Here is a 10,783-nt window from a genome sequence, read left to right on the forward strand (position 1 = left end):
TTATCCAAAATTTGCCACCTAAGTTGGGCTACCCCATGTCCATTTTCCTGAAAATGGCGCGCCAATGTAGTTTCTTTTTTCTTATCTTTACCTGCTTTTTCCTTTTGTTCCTCTTTAGTAGGGATGTAGCGAACGTCGGAAAAAAAGTTCGCGAACATATTCGCGAACTTGCGCAAAAATGCGAGCGGTTCGCGAACGGTTCGCGAACCCCATAGACTTCAATGGGAAGGCGAACTTTAACATCTAGAAAAGACATTTCTGGCCAGAAAAATGATTTTAAAGTTGTTTAAAGGGTGCAACGACCTGGACAGTGGCATGCCAGAGGGGGATCAAGGGCAAAAATGTATCTGAAAAATCTGCCTGTGTGTGCTTGGAAGAGATAGTGTAGGGGGAGAGCTGTTAGTGATTTCAGGGACAGATGATAGTAAGTTTGCTGGCTAGTAATCTGCTTGATACTGCTCTGTATTGGAGGGACAGAAGTCTGCAGGGATTTGAGGGACATTTTAGCTTAGGTAGCTTTGCTGGCTAGTAATCTACTGTTCTCTTTAAACAACTGCCATACGTTGACCTTGTAGGCATTGTTTGCCCATTTTTTTTGGACGCAGCCACTGAAGCACAGTTGCCAGAAAAAATATGCCATATAAATGCTGAAAATAGTCATTTTTCGCCATACGTTGACCTTGTAGACATTGTTTGCCCAGTTTTTTTGGACGCAGCCACTGAAGTGACTCCGGTGTTTTTTCTGGAGACGGTAATATTATGGATATTTAGACAGAATGTGAACAAGGTCACACAGCTCGATGGCGGGTTGAAGAAAACAGTGTGCAAATAATGCCTACAGGGCAAATAATGCCTAAAAGGTCAACTTATACACTACTACAGCGGTAGTAAAATAAAAAAAAGTAAAATAAAAAAAAAATGAATATTAAAAAAAAAAAATTAAAGTTGGTGCTGCTGAACTACTAGGAGCAGCAGATTAGCACACCAGTCCCACTCCCCAACACTGCTAGACTAATAGCACTGGGCTCTTATAGTAGTAGTAGTAGTAGTAGTAAAACAACAAAAAAATAAATAAAAGCAGTCCTTACAAGGACTACTGTTATTGCAGCAGTCAGCAGATGAGATCAGAAGCAGGACAGCTGCCCACTGCAGCTACATACAGAGCACTGCAGTAGAAGGTAGATTACTAGCCAGCAAAGCTACCTAAGCTTAAATGTCCCTCAAACCCCTGCAGACTTCTGTCCCTCCAATAACAGAGCAGTATCAAAACGATTACTAGCCAGCAAACTTTCAACTGTCCCTGAAATCACTAACAGGCAGCAGCTCTCTCCCTACACTATCTCTTCAGCACACACAGGCAGAGTGAAAAAACGCTGCAGGGCTTCGGTTTTTATAGGGAAGGGGAGTGGTCCAGGGGAGAGCTTCCTGATTGGCTGCCATGTACCTGCTGGTCTGGGGTGAGAGGGCAAAAAAAAGCGCCAACAATGGCGAACCCAAAATGGCGAACGTCGCGCGACGTTCGCGAACTTCCGGCGAGCGCGAACACCCGATGTTCGCGCGAACAAGTTCGCCGGCGAACAGTTCGCGACATCTCTACTCTTTAGGGGGCTTGTAGTTACGTATAACCGATTTGTGTTCATTTAATCTGGTTTTCATGTTTCGACTTGTCTGTCCTATATACGCTAGCCCACATGGGCATTTAATGCAGTAAATGATATTTGTACTGTCACATGTGTGGAATCCTTTTATTTTATGTTTAGTTCCCTTCAATGGATGTTGTACTACCTCTCCTTGTATAATACCATTGCAGTGGCTGCATTTCCTGCAAGGAAATGTTCCATTTACCTCAGTGCCTGTGTTAATGTTCCCTTTTTGATTTGTTTGTTTAGGTTTTATCTGATCCCCTATCGATTTTCCCCTTTTATATGAAAAGAGGGGGGGCTGAAAGAATATTTTACCATATTTTGGGTCAGCTTTTAATACTCCCCAATACTTAAGAATTATTTTACGTACTTGTTTAGCATTCGTATCATAAGAGGAAATGAAAGGTATTCTATTTTGTACCATCTTGTTTTTATCCTTCTTTATTAGGGTGGCCTGTCTCGATGTATTAAATACCTCTTTATTTATATCCAGTAAATTTATTTCATCATATCCTCTTTCTGCAAACTTCTTTATCATTTGGGCCGATTCCCCTTTAAACAAAACATCATTAGAGGTAATTCTCCGCACTCTAGTTAGTTGGCTGCGTGGTAACCCTTTAAGTAGAGCCGGAGGATGGAAACTGTCAGCTTTAAGCAGAGTGTTTCTATCTGTTGGCTTTTTATACAAGGATGTAACAAATTTACCCTCAAAATGTGTTACATTCACATCCAAAAAATGCAATTTATCTGGATGGAATTCCATAGTAAATTTGATAGACCCATGAACCATGTTAAGGTGGTCCAAAAATTTAAGTAACATGTCTTTACTGCCACACCAGATAAAAAATGTGTCATCCACATAGCGCATATAGTGTTGGATATAGCCCCCATATTCCGTATTAGCCAGGATAAATGTTTTTTCAAAAAAATCCATGAACACATTAGCGTATGTGGGCGCCATGTTAGCTCCCATTGCGCAACCTTGTAACTGTAGGAAGAACTCGTTTTCAAATTTAAAGTAATTTTTTGATAACACCATTTCGAGGAGTGTACACAAAAAACCAATTTTGTGGTTGGGACAATTTGTACTAGATAGTAAGGATCTGACGCATTCAACCCCCTCGTCGGTAGGGATAGATGTGTACAGATCCTTCACATCCAAGGAACATAGCAGGAATTCACCAGCTGGCAACGTTATACTTTTTAAGTGATTTAAAAAATCAGTAGTATCAGATAGACAGTAAGTCAACCGAGATCTAACCTCTAGCAATTGAGTATCTACATACATGGCTAAAGGTTGTAAAATGGACCCGATATTGGATACTATAGGCCTGCCAGGTGGAGTTTTTAAATCTTTGTGAATTTTTGGTAAAAAGTATATATATGGTACAGTAGAATGTTCTCGAGTTAGAAGATTAGACATTTCATCTGTGATGATTCCTTCCATAACTGCCGCATTTAGATATATATTTATCTCTTTTTGGAAAACATCGGTAGGGTCTGCTTTTAATTTTTTATAGTTGACTTCATTATACAACTACAATTATATTCGTTTTGTTCAGTACATACAATTGTATTTATGTGTTTCTTTATTCATTAGGTTTTGAATCTCCTTATATTTACTGACTTTATTATATAAAAAAAAATTTTTTGGCACATTTTTTACACTAATTTTCAAGCTTTGCACAAAGGAGTGCCCTATATAGAAGAGGATTTTTTCCAATGGAAATTGGGACTATTACCCGCATAACTCGCCATATATTTAATTATTTATAAAGTATTCACTTTTACTAATGTTATTATAAAAACGTTTTTTAAAAATGCTTTGAAAGTTTTTATGGCTTTTGTATAACACATAGGATTTCACGATGGATGATTGGTCACAATGTTTAATTATTCACACATATATGTTCAATTATGTAAATCACTAAGGGTTTTTAAACACTGTTTTAGAGTAAATCTGCATGTCTGATGAAGGGGCACGCCCCCAAAACGTTACATCACTTGACCTAATAAACGTGCAGGGGAGATCCCCGCTACACCAGCTTGTGTTGTTCGGCTACTTTTCTGTTCAGATAAGATTGGGAGAGGTGCCGACCCCTCCAGCCAACACCAGGCATCGACTACCAGGAGAGACTTTGGGGAAACTAGGTAAATTTACTTGCTACTTGTATCCTGTCGGCGATCCTACTAGTACCCTCTAGCTCCCAAAAATGTCATTTGCAGATATCGCTGCACTTACCGAAGAAAAGGCTGAAACGTTCGGATTCACGGAGGCTGAAAGAAAGCGCATCTTGAACTCAGCACAGACTCTGCCGGTTCAAGTATCTCCAGACGGATCCGACATTCTTCGGCAGTTGGAACAATTGAGACGCCGGGAAACCACTTGGTCCCTACATTCCTCCTCTCTCACGGAGTACGCGAAGGTACAGCGGATACCTCGAGGTTTACGCGTGCGGCTCACCCCAGTTCTATTTCAGGAAGACCGTGAGTTTCTATTGAAATGGCAAGGCATATTGAATCGTTGCAGCTTAGACCTGATTACGCTGACGATACAGCAGTTGCAGACGGCCTTGAAAGACATCAATCAGCGCATCTATGAGACGAGGCGACGCAGTTTATACTGTGCCACAAAGCTGCCAGTGTATAGCGCTAGTGTATTTTCAGCTGCTGCCCAAGCAGGAAACTCTGCAAGTTTGAGCGGAAGAGCGGAAGAAGAAGAGCGGAAGCACTAGCACTATACACTGGCAGCTTTGTGGCACAGTATAAACTGCGTCGCCTCGTCTCATTGCCGCATACACTGCGCTGGACAGTTTCAAACAAATGCTATGGGGAGGGGGGAAGCTTCCCACAACTCAGTACGTGCTATACTTGCAGCACTAGCACACCTCTTGGCAGGGAACGGAGCAGGAGCGACCAGGGCAGGGAGCGGTGGAGGAGGAGGGGCCTGGCCAGTGACTGATGATGAGTAGCGGCTGCGGCTGCCAACATTGAATTACAGCTCCCTCCACCGCCTCCACTACCACCGCTTCCTCCAGTGTCCAGGTGGGCGCTTCTCATCTATAGTGCAGGAGGAGGAGGGGGCTCGAGCAGTCACTTCATCGCATCGCAGACATGAGGCATCCATCTTGCTCCTTCACACGCTGTCAGCAGAGTAGCCAGGGAGGAGAAATCGAGCCCAGCAGAATGGATGGTCGCCCTTTCGCCGTTTCTGTACAGGACAGGAAGTGCAGTTTCTGTAAGTTATTTCTTAATAAAGGCTTTGTGATTTTAAATTATAATTTGTGGTGGTGTTTTTTTTTTGATGTGTACTAACGATTTTTAAAAAAAATTTTTTTGATGTTACTGGTCCTTTAAATATTGGCCCATTGTGAGTACTGACCCTAAATATGGCCATTTATTCCAGGCACCACCGTTGTTTTCATACAGACGTGGCAAAAATATTGGCGATCTTATTAAAACTAGATCTGTAGATCGGCGGAAATGCCAGGTTCTGACCACCTCTAACGGAACTTTTCCCTGCAGAAACTGTGGCCACTGCAATGGAATAATACCTGGTAACATGGTCACACACCCCCTACATGGTTCTAAACACACCATAAAAGGATTTTTCACATGTGACACTAGTGATGTAGTTTACTGCATTAAATGCCCATGTGGGTTGGCATACGTGGGACAGACCTCTAGACCCATAAAAGTGAGATTAAATGAACATAAATCTACAATAAGAAATTACCAACCGTCACCCACGCCAATGGAACGTATGGCAAATAAGGAGAACAAGGGAAAGGAAAAATTTCAAAAAGAGACTTTATTAGCAAAACATTTCCATACGCAAGGACACCGGGTTGCACAATTACGTTGGCAAATCTTGGAAAAAGTGATGGTAACACAAGGTCAGGATAAAAAGTGTCGACTTCATCAACGGGAGTGTTTTTGGATTTGGCTACTCCAATCTAGGCGTCCTAAAGGTCTCAATGAGGAATATAACTTATCTTGCTTTTTATAAAATTATTCTGTAAATTATTCTTATCAATATTTATCTGCTGGCTAATTATACTTTTTTCCTTTTTAACAGATAAGAAATCCTTTCTGAGTACCACCCAGGGCTAGATAATTATCCCCTTTCCCATACATGCAGGGTGAGTTATTTTGCAACTTTTTGTAACCACTAATTGCCATTTTGTTTCTAGTTCTACTGACTGCCACTTTGTGAGTTCTTTCTTCTCAAGAAATTGTTACTGCGTCAAATTGTTGCACTGTATGTTTATATTATTGACTTTGCAAACAGACTTTATCACAATTTCTAAGGCTTTCTAATTTTTTATTGGAATCCGGATCTTTTCACAAATTTTGGACATTATCTGGTTTTATCACCACGTGCACGAGAAAGACGAGATGTGGACTGCTACTGTTTTATTATGTACGCACTTTCGTATTTTGATTCACTTTTAAAAGAAAAATTTTTTTTTTCTAATTATGTAAATCTAATTATTATGCAAATTTTTAATTGTTTTATTTATATATACCTTGTTCACTAATGATTCCGTATGCTTGAGAAAGGGGCGTGTCCCCGAAACGTTGCACTTCCGCACTTTGAATTAAAGCAAGGGTTTCCCTGCAAGAAAGCCTTGTGTGCCGGTATCTTTGTTTCTTGACTACATTTTGAGGTTGCCGTACCCTCTATTACTGAGCACCAGGCGTTATCTTCAGGAGATTGCCGTGGGTGTGCTTCTGCTCTATCTTGTTCCATTACCCTTTAAACAAAACAGGGATTGTTTGTCCATATATTGCAATATATTTAATAAACTCATCCCATATCTGGCCAGTCCTACACTGAATTTTATCTGATTCATTAAGAATTCTATTGCTTCATTATACATTTTACACAGGGACTAAGTTTTACCTGCAACTTACTCGCTGCTTTCAAAGTAAAACTCCCAAACTTGGCTGCCCTTTTATTAGTGTAATAAAGGAGTGAACCTTTATCAATAATAATACTTGTATTAATTAAAATAAATATATGAATACAAATATACAGGATCAATGATTAAACCTTTTGATATACTGCTTGTGAGCAATAACTTACACACACACAAGTAAAGGTAGAATTTAAAAACGTTTACTCAACTTCATATGATGGGAATTATATAAATAGCCGGTTCTGCACAATCGGGGAGCCCCACAACCTTTGGTTCATCAGCCTCAGGTTCCCGATAATCAAGCGATGATCCAAATCCTGGCGCCACTCATGGGTCCGAGGCGAAGCTCCCCATGTAAAGTGAAGGTGTGCTTTATAATCGACAGCTACAGAGACCTTTAACCCCAAATGCTGACCTAGGCAATATAGTTAGCCAGGGATTTACATAGAGGGCGCCCCTAGACCCACTGTCATTCACCCCTGTGCCCTTCAATTTATTTGTGCAAATTTTCATCATCAATGGGGAAATGTAAAAAAATCATTGTATCTCCAGCTCATCCCCAGTGTTTTTGAACCAATGTGGGTGTGGTTGGGCAGCCGCCCCCCTAAAATCCTGCCACCCAAGGCCCGGGCCTAGGTGGCCTTTCCACAAATCCGGGCCTGTAGTTAGCGAGCCCAAAATGCTGTCCAATGGAATTGTAAAAGATCAGCAAGAACTTTGTATCTCTTTCAAAAAGACACAGTTTGTTACTCAATCTGAGTCTTGTCTGTCTGCTGTTTATTCATACTAAGAGATGTTTGTTGGCCAACAATGCCTGTGTTTGTTATACAACGTTTGCCCAGCAATAGAACTACATCAGGGACATTGGACTCAAATAACTATCCCAAAATCTTAAACTTACTCAAACTTCAGGTTTGATTCACAATAAATCAGATATATATATTGTAAATCATTTAATCAAATATCCACCGTGCTACAATTAGCCACCAGGGTAAGTAAGTTGCAGGTAAAACTTAGTCCCTGTGTAAAATATATAATGAATCAATAGAATTGACTTGACCAGGGTCACAAGTAGATACCAGAGGGGATTAAACTTTAGCATGAACTCCTCCATTAAATGCTCATCAATTAGCCTCTGGGGCAGGGGCCCCAACCCCTTTCGCCCATGAGTCCCATTCCAAATGAGTTTGAGAGAAACAGAAAAAGTCCCTGTCGGTGGCAAACAAGGGCAGTGATTGGCCATTGGTAGCCCCTCTATGGACTGGCAGCTACAGGAGCTTGTGATTGGCAGGACTCCTGGTTTTCTTTACAACTAAAATTTCCCTCATAGCCATGAATTCAACAAGAAGCCCCTGCTTTAAAGAAAACCTGTCACGATTGAGTTAACACTTGGAAGGCAATAAAAACACATACTGTATATACTCGAGTATAAGCCGACCAGAGTATAAGCCAAGGTACCTAATTTTACCTACGAAAACTGGGAAAACTTATTGACTCGAGTATAAGCCTAGACACAACTACAGCCCTGTCTCCCAGCAGCGCACATTCCACCAAATTGACCCCCCCATCGATCAACCGTAATTCTTTGCAAAGTTGATGGTGACAGAGAATTACTGTGTGTATTGTCCCACTGTCCCACTACCATGTGCAGAGGGCGCTGTGTGATATTGCAGTCACTGTTATTCTTTCATATAACCAACAGAGGGCGCTGTGTGATATTGCAGTCACTGTTATTCTTTCATATAACCAACAGAGGGCGCTGTGTGATTTTGCAGTCTCTCCCCAAGTGAACTGTTGGTATAGGAATGATTAAAAGTGACTGCAATCTCAGCTACTGACTTGAGTATAAGCCGAGGTAGACTTTTTCTGCACATTTTGGATGCTGAAAAAACTCGGCCTATACTCGAGTATATACGGTACATTAATTTATTTAAATCAATTCTCACTAAATCCCAATAAATTACTGTTTTTTCAAAATGTCCACGAGACACTGAAGCCCCGACTTCCCTGGACTCCTCTCGCAATATCTGCGTCTTTAGATGTTGTTAGAGGAGGAGCTGGAGGAGTCCAGCGTGTGAATGTTATTATAGTGAAGGAGTTCAGAGACATACAGAGAACAAAAGGACAGTACAGACAATCGGGAGTTTTATCATCACGGAGGACGAGGAGGGAGGGGGTGTAAGATAAGGAGCCCCGTTAGCCATCTTTAGGGTAGGGGAACACTGGGCGATTCAGGGAGATTAGTCGCCGAACGCCTTCCCTCTGTCTTGCGTTGCCTACAATGAAAAAAAAAGTACCGAGGGGGGGTGGTATATAAAAGGGTTAAGTATTTAGGGTCAGGCCACACAGGGCTTTTTGGGGAGATTTGGTCGTCTGGCAACTAATTGGCTCGTTTTTGCGGCGACCAATCTCCCCAAACGCCTTCCCTGAATCTGTTCTGGCTAAAAAGAAAAAAACGCCGGCGCTAATCACATGCGGCGATTTGTTTTCCGAAGTTGCTCGAAGTGAGGCAACTTCAGGCGAATATAGAAAAGGCATCACCGCGTGTGATTAGCGCAGGCGACTTTTCAATGGGAAAACACACTGAGGCAGTTCGGGGAGTCGCTCAGAAGACGAGGCGATTAGTCGCCAGGAGACAAAATCACCCCGAATCTCCTCGTGTGGCCTTACCCTTAAGGTGGTAGACGTGGTGCCAGATTAAAGCTGTACCCAATATAATACAAGGAAGGATTTCCACTGAAGACTACAAGGGAACTGCTAATTGCTGTTTAAATAAGATAAAGAACTGCACATTCTTAGTAGGTTTTAGAATTTCAGTGACTTCACAGTTTATGAGATTTTTAGTAGCAGCCCATTGAATAATATAGAAATGCCAGTAGAAGATCAGGTCCTGGGTGAGTCTATGACACAGTATTACTCTATGACTAAACATGAGATCCCACCCACACACAACATAAAGGGCTCCTGTTTCAACATGGCAGCTCCTATAAACGCACTTTTACATGTACTTGATTTTCTAATCCATTTCAGATATAGACAAAAGCAGCTGACAGGGGTTAACAATAGATATATATGACCCATGACTCAAGGTGACAGGTCCTCTTTAAGGCCACTGGGAGCAACAGCCAATGGGTTGCTGGGCTACTGTATTTGTTGCCCACGAGCCACTGCTCAAGGGCAACTTACTAACAGTGAGACACCAAATCACATCGATGCAAATTCCCACTACTGCTGTCACTCACATAGAGACCCTTCACTTTATACAAATGATTATTATTATGAAATAGCAGGGGGGGGTCCTGCAAGTGTTAGGGGCTAAAATAGGTGGGAGGGGCTTACAAGTCACGCCCCTTTTCAACCACTTAAAACACCAGTGGGGCCTTCCTGAATCAAGGGGGGAGGGGTTAATGAGCTCTGCTTTACTTCGCCTATAGACCAGTGATCCCCAACCAGTAGCTCATGAGTAACATGTTTCTCTCCGACCCCTTGGATGTTGCTCCCAGTGGCCTCAAAGCAGGTGATTATTATTGAATTCCAGGCTTGGAGGCAAGTTTTAGTTGTATAAAAACCACATTGTACTGTCAAACAGAGTCTCAATGTAGGATGACAACCCACATAGGGGCTACTAAATGGCCAATCACAGCCCTTATTTGGCACCCCAAGAACATTTTTCATGCTTGTGTTGTTCCCCAACTCCTTTTACTTCTGAATGTTGCTCACGGGATGTGCAGGTTGGGGATCCCTGTTATAGAACGAGGACTCACAGTGACACACACAGAGATCCGATCCGGCTGATCCAATTGTGAGCCCTTGAGCCAACGACCAGATCACAATGACTACAAAACAGGAGGTTGGATCAAGGATCAGATGAATGAGCCGTTTCGGTCTTTGAACGGAACTACTTTTAAACCCGGCTCATTGACATTGATCAGGAGTCGCCTGTTGGAGTGGCCCATACACTGGCCCATAAGATGCTCATTTAGTCTGTTGCCAGTTTATGTTGGCTTGTCTATGGGGAACTTTTAGGTGGCCATAAAGGGGCAGTCGACAGTTGATCTGCCCATGTTTAGGTCCTTCCAACAGGCCCCCACAACCAATATTCAGCCAAAGATCAGCCAGAGCACTGGACTATGGGATTTAATCTACAGTTCAACCTATCTTGATCCAACTCCCATGCCTGGCTGAATCATCCCAAAATCAGCTCACATTCACCTGATT

This window comes from Xenopus laevis, chromosome 7S, assembly GCF_017654675.1.
Source record: "Xenopus laevis strain J_2021 chromosome 7S, Xenopus_laevis_v10.1, whole genome shotgun sequence".
Classification (NCBI taxonomy): Eukaryota; Metazoa; Chordata; class Amphibia; order Anura; family Pipidae; genus Xenopus; species Xenopus laevis.